Here is a 13,940-nt window from a genome sequence, read left to right as displayed (position 1 = left end):
GTTTAAAATGCACCTATATTATAAATAAAATCCCAACAATCCCCTTTATTAATATAAATTGTATGAAAAAATTAAAAAACAACACCATTCAAGATAAAATGTTCCTCTTTCATCCCCTATAAATAGGGATGGATTCCATGTCCTGAGTGTGAAGAAAATCGGGTGAAAAGTTGATAAAAAACCAACCTCCCTCTTCTTTTTTTTCTTTTAGCCAACAATTCTCTCTCTTTTTTATCTCTCTCCACCGTGTTTTCAGCCGCCACAATCTTAGCACAACTGAACAACACAACACAAACCCCTCTATCAACCCATCTCCTCGCCGACAACAGAAACCATAACCGCCAATCTCTCCTTCTCCTTTTCCACCACAAACTTCTTCTTTTTCTTGCACCACAGGAACCCAACCACCACCTCAGCATTGTCATGTGCCACCAGCACTTCCACCGTCCTCTACAAGACCAGTGACGACAATCGTGACCCATGTGTCAAGTTAGCTCCTTCTTCTCTTCCCCCTCTCATATGCATGCAGGATGTGAAATAATTCACGTCTTACAACTGCTGGCTTCTGGCAACAGATGCAAACTAGGCTGGACTCGTTTTGGCCTTGCCCAGATGGTTGAGACGGATCTAGCCCACCCCTAAAAGAAGAAGGAGGAGGAGGAGGAGGGTTTGTAGGGCCGCTAGTTGGCTAACCCGACTGAGTTGGGCTGGACCAGGTCAAGCTCAATTTATATTTCACATAATAATAATAATAATAATAAAATTAAAAAAATTAAAAAAAAATTAAAAAAAAATCCAAGGATCATTTCAAAATATTTGTAATTTTCTCGCAAGTTTTTTCAATAATTTTGTATAATATCAGGCGTATATTTATATTGTAAGATACAAATCCGGTATTAAAATACCTGGTATTCTTCAAAAAGTTTCTTTAAAAATTAAAAAAAAAATCTCATTTTTTTAAATTAATTTCCTCTAAAAAATAAAAAAATATTTTGTTTTCCTGCATACGGCCGAATCCTAAAAGTTTTCCAAGCATATTTTCATAAAAAAAAAACAAAAAAATACATCTTTCTCATGTTTTAAAATGTAAAATGGATATCATAACCAACTTGTGATTTTCTCTTAGGGTTTAGCCAAAGCACTAAAAATCCTTCACTAATCATTTTGTTCATTTTATATTTAAAGTGTTAGGATTTAGCTGTAGACTTTAATATTTGGAGGTATAAAACTACATTGTAAAGTATATACCCTCAGGTATTAAAGATATACAGTGCAAAATAAATGTAATGCTAAAATTTAGACTTTAGAACGATTATGATTTAACTCGATAAGATACAGACTTCCTTACGAAGAGAAATTTACTTTGAACCTTAGACAAGATCAACAAATAGAAACACAAAATAGAAATATAATCAATTATTACAATTATAAGTTTATATACAAATATTCCTAATTTATTAAATTTATAAGTTTACTAAAAGTAAATGAAAAGCATATTAAAAGGAAGATAACAGTTTGAATACATAATAAAAGATAAAACTAAAGTCTACCTAGCTATAACAAAAGGATACAGCTACACCATGTCAAGGAACCATCTCAACCCAATAGCTTAAGCTTTTAGGTAAGGTCCCAGGATATGATTTATATTATTCTCTAACACATCCCCTCAAGTGAAAGCCCTTTGGGCTTGAAACTTGCACAGGCCCACATTACCTTATGCTTAATTTTTTTATCAAATAAATGGGGATGGTGAGATTCGAACTCGAGACCACTTGGTCATCAAGGCTCTGATATCATGTCAAGGAACCATCTCAACCCAATAGCTTAAGCTTTTGGGTTGGTTCAGGATATGATTTATATTATTCTCTAACACACCCTCTCAAGTGAAAGCCCTTTGGACTTGAAACTTGCATAGGCCCACTTTACATTGTCCTTAATTTTTATCAAATAAATGGGGATGGTGAGATTCGAACTCGTGACCGCTTAGTCATCAAGGCTCTGATACTATATCAAGGAACCATCTCAACCCAATAGCTTAAGCTATTAGGTGAGGTTCAGGATATGATTTATATTATTCTCTAACACACCACCACTGTTGTGATGGAATGGACCTTGTGTGTGTGTAAAGGTTAGCTATCAATTCAAATATACAAACAAATTAAGTAATACGCAACTAATATTAATATTAGGGAATCACAACAATTCCCATACACCATCATTAAAACACAATTCTTTTTATTTTATTTTTGGCCTCAATACTATCTATTTCCTTAACTCTTCATTTGTAATTCTTTGCCAACAAGCCCTTACTCTTACATATAATTATAAATACTTCACACTAATAACTTTATATCATGTGGTATATTGGATTATCAAAGTTGTGGTCTCATAATGCAGTTAGCTTAGTTCTATATGATGTCTTTGATTTCCCTTCCTAAAATCATCTAAAAGACATCTACTATGTAGATCATCACTCGAATGACCAACTCATAAACACCCGACCCATAACCCCCATTTATGTGGTTAGCTTATCAATTAATTTTATACTTCTTTGATATTTCTCTCTCTCTTTTTTAGATGCAAACACAATAACAAGAAATTTAAAAGTAATATTGCTTTAAATAAAAGTAAGGTGGAGAGCATCTACTTGCTCCTTTCGATGATCTAGTTTCTTATGTCGAGAATACAACTACTAGTGCCTCTCTTTATAAAAAGGAAGATGCAAACATCAATTTACAAATTTTGAAATTCATGAATTCACATTCATGTTATCATTGTTCAATTCATTTTAAGACATTTCATTATTTGGACTAAACGGCCAAAAATGAGGAGCACATGTATCACCCATATGTGATCTAATATCCATGATCATTTGGCGGAGTTGTTCATAATTCGCCGAGAGTCGCTCGTATTTTTCGGTGAGATGAGTCGTGTGTTACTGCAAGGCCACAAACTCCTTAGATTGGGTGCTTGATACTGATTGGGAGCTCCTAACGATTGAGACACTACGAGCCACCTGCAAGTCCTCGGCCGTAGTGTTGGAGAGACCATACACCCATTTTTTATCGGGTCCACCACACGATCCTACCTCCATCCATAAATCCAGATGGGTTGAAGGATTGTCCTCATATCTCTCCCTCAACCGGCTATTATTGGTCTCCTGAAAATGAAAAAAGAAATCATCATATTCAATTTAAGAAAAATAATAACTTACGAAATAAAATGGTTGAACCAAGGTTGTCAATTCCGTTTCGGTGGGTGTTTTGTTTTTTCAATTGGAATGGAATGTTTCGGTTTCAGAGTGTTTCAGCGTGCCGTTTCGGGATTGTACTGTTCATATATATATATATATATATATATATATATATATATATAATTCAACAAACATAATTCAAATTCAAGATAAATTATGCAATACAAACACAATGTCAAACAAATATAATTTTAAAATTTAAAATATTCCTAAATAGTCAAAATTAAATAGAATTTTAACTTAAAATAATTCAACTTAAACAAAATACCAAAATATTATGAAAGTAAAATGTTTTAACAAAAAAAAAACATAAATCAAACCCGAACTTTTCACTTCTAAAAGATAAAGGGAAGCCACACAAGCTATTCACGTCAAAACGCTACGGCAATTAATTATTGAACGAAGGTAGAGGGAGTTGGAATATGAGTGTCACATTTAGGTTAATACACGAAAACCACCAAATTAGTATTTTTTTTAACCCTTCATTAAACTATAAGTTTTGTTTGTTACCCCTTTAAATTCCCTTCAGTTTACTCATTCAATATCACGAGGAGCTCATGCTTTTCTTAAAGATAATAAGAAATATTCCAGTACTTTTTATATTATAATCGTATTGCAAAATATATTTTTATTGTGATATTAATGGAGAATGATTTTTTGATTTCTTAACATTTTATAAAAAAGATGTACAAGAGAAATGGAAGGAATGTAAAGGTTTGTTAGGAGAGGGGAGTTCAATGAAGATGAATTTGCCCTTTGACCATGCCAAAAAAATAGATTAGGGTCCATAACTTTATTATTATTATTGTTTTGTTTGATTTTTTATTTTTAGATTGATTAAAGATTGTTTTGTAGTTGAAAATGGAGTTATTAATATTTATATGGTATTTTAACGATTTGTTTTGGTTAAAATAAGTTGAAGTTTGGGCTTGATTCAATGGTTTTTCAAGCCCGAAATAGAACATATGAAATGAAACTGGAACATTCCAGCCAAAATTTATCCGAAAAATCCAGAACGGATCGAGATTTAAAATGAGATGAAAATTGTTTCATTTTGTTCTGTTTTTTGAATTGGTATGAAATGTTTCGGTCATTCCGGACGAAACGGAATGGAATTGACAACCTTGGGTTGAACGAACATATCATAAAGTGTTGAGCGTGGTTGTCAATGAACTGTTGCACCCCCTTTTGACGGTCTTCACTCCACACGCGTGTCTCTACAAACAGCTCCATTGGGCTCGGCTCATGTCCAAGAGACGTAGCCCGTAAGAAAAAAAATTAATTAAGTAACAATAAATTAATTAAAAATATATTTCATTTAAATTAATCTTATCATCCATTTCGCATGTGCAGCAAACGGAACGAAGCAACCGGTGTGCGTGTTCACCAAACCATGAATTCGCCACTATATAGTCTATTTCTTATTCCCATTATCATATATATTAATTTCCTTGTTTTACAATAATACACAATACCATATTAGATTTCTTTACATCAAAGTTTACCGTCAACTTGACTCATAATCCTTACATTGACATTATTACACAACAACATTTACTAGCATCATTTTTCTTTTAGTTAAAGTATTATTTTATTTGATTACAAATGAAGCTCCAAGCATGTCTTTGGCTTTATTCAAATTAAAGACGAGGTTTCACTGAGTTTTAAACTTATGGACTCGGGATTGATGGGGTAGAGATCAGGGGCAGATGTAGAGGAATTTCCAATCCATGATTTATCAGATGGAGGAAAGAGGTCTTGTGTGCTGTTTAAACTCTGGTCTGTGACCTGCTGATAGTGGCCTTTGACACGTTTGGAGTGTAAATCATCACCATAAATGCTAGGATCTGAGGTCACCTCCGGGATGCTGGTCTGTCCTTCAAGCATCCTCACCACTTCTGACATTGCAGGCCTTAGAGATGGAGATGCATTGGTGCATAAGAGAGCCGCTTTGATCATCCTCTCAGCCTCTTCCTTGTTGAATTCAGACTGCAGCTTTGGGTCCACTATCTCCATTAAATTTCCCTTTTTTTGCAATACATGGGCCTGTGACGACAATTTCTAAGACAAATCAGAAGGAAGCTAAGATAGTTGACCAAATGTACCATGTTTTGCTTTGAGAACTGATGCCTCACGCGTCATTAATTCAGGAAAGCAACAGAAACAGACTGACGATGATTTACCCAGTCAAGAAGACAAACGTTTTCGTTCTCTGGCCTGTAACTTGAGTTGCGCTTTCCACTGACAATTTCTAAGGCGACAACCCCAAAACTATAAACATCTGCTTTATCTGTTAGATAGCCCCACAGTGCATATTCTGGAGCCATATATCCTCTGAAATATATTTTTTTTTTATAAAAAAAACAATGCAGAATTAGTGCCCTTCAAAGACTTAAGGAGTATTACTATCAATAAACTTCAGGAATTAAATTAGTCTCAATACAACTTACATAGTTCCAGCAACTCGAGTGCTAATATGAGTGTTCTCCTCTTCATTGAGCTTAGCTAGACCGAAGTCTGATATCTTGGCATTTAGATCTTTGTCCAGTAATACATTTGTACCTTTGATGTCCCTGTGAACGATCCTGATTGCAGATCCTTCATGGAGAAATGCTAAACCTCTGGCTATTCCAACACATATCTTATACCTTGTAGGCCAATCCAACGTCAGAAAACTTGTTTCGGAACCTGCTCCTAATAGGATTGTTGATAAGATCATTTCATGTTTGCTAGTTGATGCAGTGTTATAAAAAAATATATATGTTACTGGAAATTTATCAACAAATGCTACTATGGTTACCAAAAAGTGCACGAGAGAGGGAGTTGTTTTCCATGTACTCGTACACCAGAAGCAACTGGTCTCCTTCAATACAGCATCCATAAAGCCTTACAAGGTTGGGATGCTGTAAACAAGATATCATGCCTATTTCGTTCACAAATTCACGGTTTCCTTGCCTGGATTTTGGAGATAGCTGCTTAACAGCAATAATAGTACCGTCTGCTAATTCACCCTGCATCGGAAGTCAATCACGCATCTAAATGCTAAAGTATTTTTGGGGCGGATTCACCCATGCATGATTCCAATAATAAAATTGTGATAATATGAAAAATTCATTAGATGACAAACCTTGTATACGGATCCAAAACCACCCTCTCCAATCTTGTTTTCTGAATTGAAATTGTCAGTGGCCGCTTTTAGCTGCCTCAAGGTGAAGGAACCAGTTTTCAAATCCAGCCCTTTAAGTTCTGCACGTAGCAGTTGGTATGGGAGGATGACAGTCAGGAGACATATCGTGAAATAATAGAAATGCTTGAACATCATTTATCCATGCACTACGCGCATTCTCTAGTGTGATTCGCCATTATTTAGAAAATTAAGAGAAGACTCAGTTTGCGGTACAATACCTCGTTCTCTTGTGTTTTTGTCTCCATAGCAGAGCTTTCAATAAATGACACCCATTACCAAGAGAATAAGGAATGCTGCTGAAGTGACAACTCCGATCACAATAGGTTTCTTACTTGCTTCCTCAGGTTCTGATATTAAATAAAATTGCAAACGCAAAGAAGGCTAAACATCCCATCAAATGGATAATAAACATTAACGCTGTAAAGACACACGACCACTATAGCACAGTTCAATTCTCACCTTCACAATAAGTTCTGTTACCTGAAAAACCACAGATCACAGAACGATTCTTAGATGGTATAATGAAGTGAGTGGAAGAATCTTACAGTTACAGTGACAACAAAAATCAGGCAAATCACTTTATGCAGATTGGTTTATGAGACGCATTAAATGTGTTTAATCTTATCAGTTAGGGGAGGGAAAAAAAAACCCAGAAAGCTCAGAAAATTGAAATATAAATGAATTCAATGGTGTCCTTCTACTGTATAACTTAAACTCCTTGAAGTCTGTAAGTTTCAAATGAGAGGCAGAAAAGAACATGTAACATACCTGAACATACGGATATAGCAGAAATTATAGGACCATAATTTCCTCTTCTTGGAATGCTAGTAGTGCCTTTTCCAGCCCAGTATAATCGGATCTCCAGGGTACGGTCTGTCACAGTGGTGTTGAATGCTATTGTGAAATTTCTGTTAGATCCTTTGGCTTCCTCTGTAAAGTTAAAATCCTTTTGCACTTGTATTCCCTGGAACAAAGTTTCCTACTCAAAAGGGTTCCTTTGAAAAAGGAAAAAAAAAGACATCCACAATCTCTTCGGAAGGAAAAGATAATTAATTACCTGAATGTAAATATCAAAAACACGCCTCGCAACTTTGTTGTACAGTTTTTCATCTGTGAATTGTATCTCAGCAAAGTGGAGTCTGACAGTGTAATTCCCATTTTCTAGACAATATCCATAATAAGTGATAGACAGGGGAGTTTTACGTGCTGTTGCATACAATCCAAAGTCAACCAGAGAAATATTAGAATTTGATTGAAGCGTATATCTGTTATCATTGAAGTTGTTATCACCCATGAAATCTCCTGTGCTGCTGAATCCCCAGTTTGATCCTAATCTATAATAACTCCTTGCAGCAGCATTACTTTCACTATCTTGATCACCTTCATACAAGATCCTCCCATTCTTTACATCTTGTCCACCACAGTTTATATGGAATGAACGATAATCTGCAGCGCATAAAACTAGTATACCATTAGACATGTTTCAATTTTACTTTTTGTCATACTTATGGAAGCATATCAATGGGGAATGAGTTTACTTTACTACAAAGCTTAAAAACTATGATTAGTCACTGGTCAACACTTCATCAAGTGGCTTGCCACTGTCAGATGAGTTCAACTCAATGAATGATCTTCTGTCAACTTTTGGTTTCTGATGGTGAAACCAGTGGTCAAGTTCTACTTCAAAACAAGTTTTGATGTATAAATTTTCCAACAAAGTGACCATGAATTGACCTTATTAGTTTTTCGAGATAGAATCTAATTAAAAAGCTAACAATCATCAATGTCATTCAAACATTGAAGTACATGCACATCGATAAACTTTAATGGCACACTAGGATTTTATGAAGTGCACAAGTTCTTATTATGAAAATAAATAAATAAAAAAACATACATTTTGGGCACCGAGATATCCCTGAGCATGGAAGAAGATCGCTTCTGTATATCATGGAAATTATAGTATGTTAGAATAATAAATGGTTTTATAGATTGAATTCTAAGAATCTGGTATCAGAAAAAATGATCATTATACTCTGAGCATAAATTAATTTTGGATATCTATCTATTCTGCTTAGGTAGGATTTAAAGATGTAGTATAGTTTATTATTTAGTTACAATATCAAAATATTTTTGTCTGAATTCCACGTTCATCCGAAGTATTGTATCTGTCTCTGCAACTCTGTACTCCATAGAGGAATTCTTTTGACCCTGTGAGATTTTTTGAAATCACATACAGCAGAATCTCTATTGCTAAAATTCATCTCCAGAAATATAAATACGAAAAACATTGCAGTCCACAGAGTATAAAAGAAGAGCCTTACAATTTATTATTGCTGGACGAGCTTCGAAACCAGTTTATATTATTCCTGATTTATAAACTCAAATCATTCAGTTTCAAAATCACCAAGAATATCCCATTTCAAATATTTATGAACATCCTTACTCGCTACTGCTGTTGCATCTTGGTGCCCGTGAAAAGTTATTGTACGAAACATCGCTGGAAAAGATCAAGAAAACCATAAATCTAAATACAAACTTCCACAAGGTTAACAAATAAAGAGAATATATAAACTTCACGATGCAAGCGCTAGAAATGCACTAGCTTTCATATAATGGTTTTTCTTTTATTGATGGTGATGGCTTGGATGACTAAGATTTAATTGTTTTCAAGGGAAATGGTTTATTAATTTTATTTAGAATTGATGGGTTATTTAATGGGTATCAATTATAGTTTCTCAATTTTATTATTAAGTTGTAAATTTTAAAAAAATTGATTTTTTATAGAATTGATAACGATTAAATTATATTAATTTCTATTGAATAAGATGGAGCAACCGGTGTACCCGATAGAAATCAGGTATAAAGTATCTCCATGACTACGTTCCGAGATATGAGAGCAGATTGTAGTGTCTCTATCATAAGCATCCTACAATCTAGCTCGAGCCAGCTATCAATAAAAATATAGCTTAACCACCGTTAAAATATTCCATCAATAAAAATCAATTTTATGGTCGTGATCAAAACCAAGATAAGTTGGGATTGCAAAGGATGCTAAACCAACCCAAGCAAAAGGTATTAATGGTGTCCTCATTGACAAGCTAGCTAAAGTAGAGTATAAAAAGAACACTGAAGTTTCTCAAAAAAAAAAAGAAATTTGTAAATTTAGACGACAATAATCCTTTTGATTACTAGTTTTCTAGTATCGCAAAGATAGATTTGTTCAAGTACTCTATGGATACAATAAGTGTTGATAAAGCAAGCTTGAGGTTGTAATTCATTATTTTAGAAGTCAAAGAAAAAGAAATTATTTTTTTAATTAATGTTTCTTATACAAAACATAACATGAAGGGATTGAAACTAATATTTAGAATTGTTTCTTATACAATTGAAGTGAAGAAAGAAAAGCATAGGGTCTTGATTGAACATCTACAAGATAAAGGCAAGAATTATTTTAGCTTGATGACAAATTTCTTTCAATACGGAGAGAATGATGCAAGAACTAGAACTACAATATCTCTCATATAATTAGTGTTTTTCTTTTAATGGTTTATTAAGTAATATTTATGATGGTAGTTTGGATGGGAAAAGATTTATTTTACTTAGAATTTTTCTAGTATTTATAGAGTTGCTACTACTGTAAAAGAACTTTGATATTTTAGATAATTTTATAAAGAGTTTGTTTTCTTTTCTAGCTATTCAACCTTGACAGCCAGTCATTAACTGTGTTAGCTATCTATTGTTTTTTTTTCTCCCTCTATCACTTCAACATAAACATTGCAATTCAACATAATTACCAATGGTTGAAAATATCAAAATATCCACAACAAGACAAACAACCCACGAAAAACAAATTAGAGAGTAAATTATTTTCTTATATAGATGCTACCAGGGATTGATAAAAAGCCTATATGCATGAGTAAGTATTTGTTTAATAGTAACTTAGATTGTCAACATCCATCGAGAAGTATTCATATTGCTTAATGAGAAAATCAAAATAGGTGACAGAAAGCGAGATTCAACTCACAATCAATTCACTCACAAAGTTCATAGGTAAGTATAGACTACTAGAAAATTGTCAAATACAAAAAGAAACACCGACGAAAACATTTTATCGGTATATTGCAATGACCTTTAACGACAGAATTTTCCATCCTTGTATCTATTGGTTAACACCGACAGAAAAATTTCCTTGGTATATATCGAGGGAATTACAATGGGAAAATAAAAAATAATAAAAAAAAGCTAAACAATACTATGACATGTAACTTTTACAGACCATATTACCAATGGAATTAACCCAATGGTAAAATACGTCTGTGAATATGTCGACAAACAAATTTTTTCGGTATATACCGAGGGAGGGAATGATGGAAGGTATTACAATGGGATTCAAAAAGGCAAATCATATAGTGACATGATATTTTTACTGACAGAATGACCAACGAAGTTGCTAACAGGATAATTATGTTAGTAATGTCATCGGTGATATTTAATTTATGACCTGACGAACGACTCTCCTCTCATCTCTCTCATTTCTCTTTCTTCTTTATACATTTTTTTCTGCAACAAACAGCCACCCCCTCCCCCCAATCTGAACACAATTCAACCTCCCATAACAAATTCGACCATCATAACACTCAGTTTGTTAGCATCTATGTTCTAATTCAAATTTTATTAATGATTATCCACTTTAAGTAAGCAAATTTATCCTTTTTTATTTGAACTCAATTTTTAAAATGTTGACTTTTTTAATATATTTTTTTAGTATATGTATTTTGTTTGGGTGTGTACTTGTTTTATAGTTTTTCTCATACAAATTTGTTGTATAGATTTATGATTTGTACATATTATGGTTTGTTTTAGATTTTATAAAATTGTATTTGTTTGTAAATTGATGAAACTTATATTGAATTTTTGACTTAGGTGTTTTGTCATGAAATAAATAATGGCTTATTTAACAAGTTTATTTTATATTTTATCAATTTTGTTGTCGAGTTGAATTTTTTGGTAAATGTGTAAAAATTTGAATTTATGTAGATAATTGATTATGAATTAAGGGTTCTATTAAAATAGATTGAATAAGTTTGCGCTAAATCAATATTTTTTTCAAATTATTTAGTTAACATAGTTCATTTAATACATGTTGTCATCATTATTTTATATAGGTTTGATATAAGTAATGAATGGTCATTCATAGATATATAAATATTTACCCCAATAGCTGCGGAGGATGGATTATTGTAATGGGATTCAGGATTTTATTAATTACGCACTATCTAATCCAAGAAATATTATTAGAGGGGATATTAGATGTCTATGTAAGAGGTGTAACAATAAAAAGTTTCCCGGTCCAAATATTGTAACGATGCATCTTCTACAAAAAGGGTTCATGTAGAAATACTTGTGTTGGTATGCACACTAAGAACCATATGTTCTTCACGATATAGTGGTAGAAAGGATGGTTGGGTCAACTTCTAGTTCTATCAATTTGCATGGAGTTGTAGATGAAAATAGTAATCCTTATAAGAATATAGTTATGGATATGATTGGAATGAATCAAGGTCATGCCGGTCAATGTTCAATCGTAGATGAAGAACCTAGTGCAAACACAACTAGAGGTTTTGATTTTTTTGAAAGATTCTGACAAACTATTATAGGATAGTTGCACAAATCACAGTAAATTATCGGTTGTTACACAGGTGTTCAACATCAAGTCAGATCATGGGTTGAGTGAGGTTGTTTATGACAGAATTTTTGAACGAGTGAGAAGCATTTTACCTTAAGGAAACAGGCTAAAAGAGAATTTTTATGCTGCTAAGTCCATGATGAAACACCTCGGTCTAGAATACTAGAAAATTGACTTGTGTATAAACTTCTGCATGTTGTACTACCTTGAAAATACAGAGTTGACCAAGTGCAAAACATGTTAGCATTTTCGTTATAAACCCATGACTGGTAGGGAAAGGACTCTTGTCTCACATAAAAAATTTAGATACTTCTCAATTGCACCTAGACTGCAGAGGTTATTCATGTCACCAAAGATAGCAATATGACATGTCACCAATCACATGATGTGATGGATGGAGTGATGGTGCACCCTTTCAATGGTGAAACCTAGAAACACTTCAATAATGTTCTTCAATTTTTAGTGGAGTTAAGGAACCTGTGTCTTGGGTTATGTATAGATGGATTCAATCCATTTAGGTCATTTGTTGCTCCTTATTCTTATTGGTCGGTGATATTCATGGTTACAAGTTGCCAATGAGGATGTATATGAGGCCAAAGTTTATGTTTTTATCTACAATCATACCAGGTCCTAATAGTTCAGGTTAAAATATAGATGTTTGTCTTCGACCGTTGATTAATAAGTTGAAGTAGTTGTGGTCATTCGGGGTTTTGACTTATGATGTATCGAGGAAACAATTTTGTTTTTATAAAGGCAGCTTTGATGTGAACTATCAATGATTTTCCAACTTATGAAATGGTTTTTGGATGGAACATGCATGAAAAACTAGCATGTCTATTCTGTATGAAAAATAACAAGGCCACTACCAGAAATTCGCTAAATAGCAACGGATTTACCGACAGAATATGTCTGTCCGTAATTTGAGGTCAAAATTACCGACGAAAAATTTTCTGTCCGTAATTCAGTCGGTAACTACCGACGGAAACTTTTCCGTCCGGAATGCAGTCGGTAACTACCAATGGAAAATTTTCGTCGGTAGTTACCGACTGAATTACGTACGGACAAGTTTTCGAATTGAAAAAAAAGGCGGGTCGCTAACGTGGAGGTTTTGGCGGGTTATTTTTTCCGACGGACTCACCGATGGATTCAAAACGACAGCCCGTATAGTGACGTGACCGGTTCGCCATTTAAATTGCCGATGGACTCACCGAGGGATTTGAAATGGCAGATCCGTGCGGTGACGTGTCGATTTTTCCGTCAGAATCACCGATGTCATCACTGACGAAGTTTCCGTCGGTGAAACCGTCGGAAAAAGTTAATATATGTCAGCTCTGCCGACCCTCTCCTCCCTTATTTCTCCTTCTTCTTCCTAATCCCAACTCTCCCCATCTGCAAACAACCAGCCCCCCCTCCCTCCAAACAAAAATCTCCCTCATATCAGCACAACAAGTTATATTTCTTGAAGTTTTGTGGTCACAGCATCCGTATTCTGATTTACCGACGGATTTTATCAATTTTTGTAAGTAATTCTATCTTTTTAAATTTTAACATTTAATTAAATGTCAATTTTATTGTTTTTTTAGTATATGTATTTTGTTAGTAGATGTACATGTTTTATTGTCATTTCTCAAACAAACTTGTAGTATATGAATGTATAATTCTATACCTGTAATGGTTTGTTTTAGATTTTGTAAGATTGTATTTGTTTGTAAATTGTTAAAACTTTATGGAATTACCGAAGTACATGTGCTATTTTGAAATAATTAATAGCTTGCTTAATGGGTCTGTTTAAAGTTTTATCAATGGTATTGCGG

General features: G+C 33.7%; 1 pseudogene; it reads right to left on the bottom strand.

Moving 5' to 3' along the window:
* Nucleotides 1-4,868: 4,868 nt before the first annotated feature.
* On the bottom strand, nucleotides 4,869-7,920 carry LOC127904009 (probable LRR receptor-like serine/threonine-protein kinase At1g29720; annotated as a pseudogene).
* Between the last annotated feature and the right edge of the window lie 6,020 nt (nucleotides 7,921-13,940).

This window comes from Populus trichocarpa, chromosome 11 (assembly GCF_000002775.5).
Source record: "Populus trichocarpa isolate Nisqually-1 chromosome 11, P.trichocarpa_v4.1, whole genome shotgun sequence".
NCBI lineage: Eukaryota > Viridiplantae > Streptophyta > Magnoliopsida > Malpighiales > Salicaceae > Populus > Populus trichocarpa.
The sequence above is the reverse complement of the archived record's forward strand: the minus strand, read 5'-3'. Positions and strand labels throughout refer to the sequence as shown.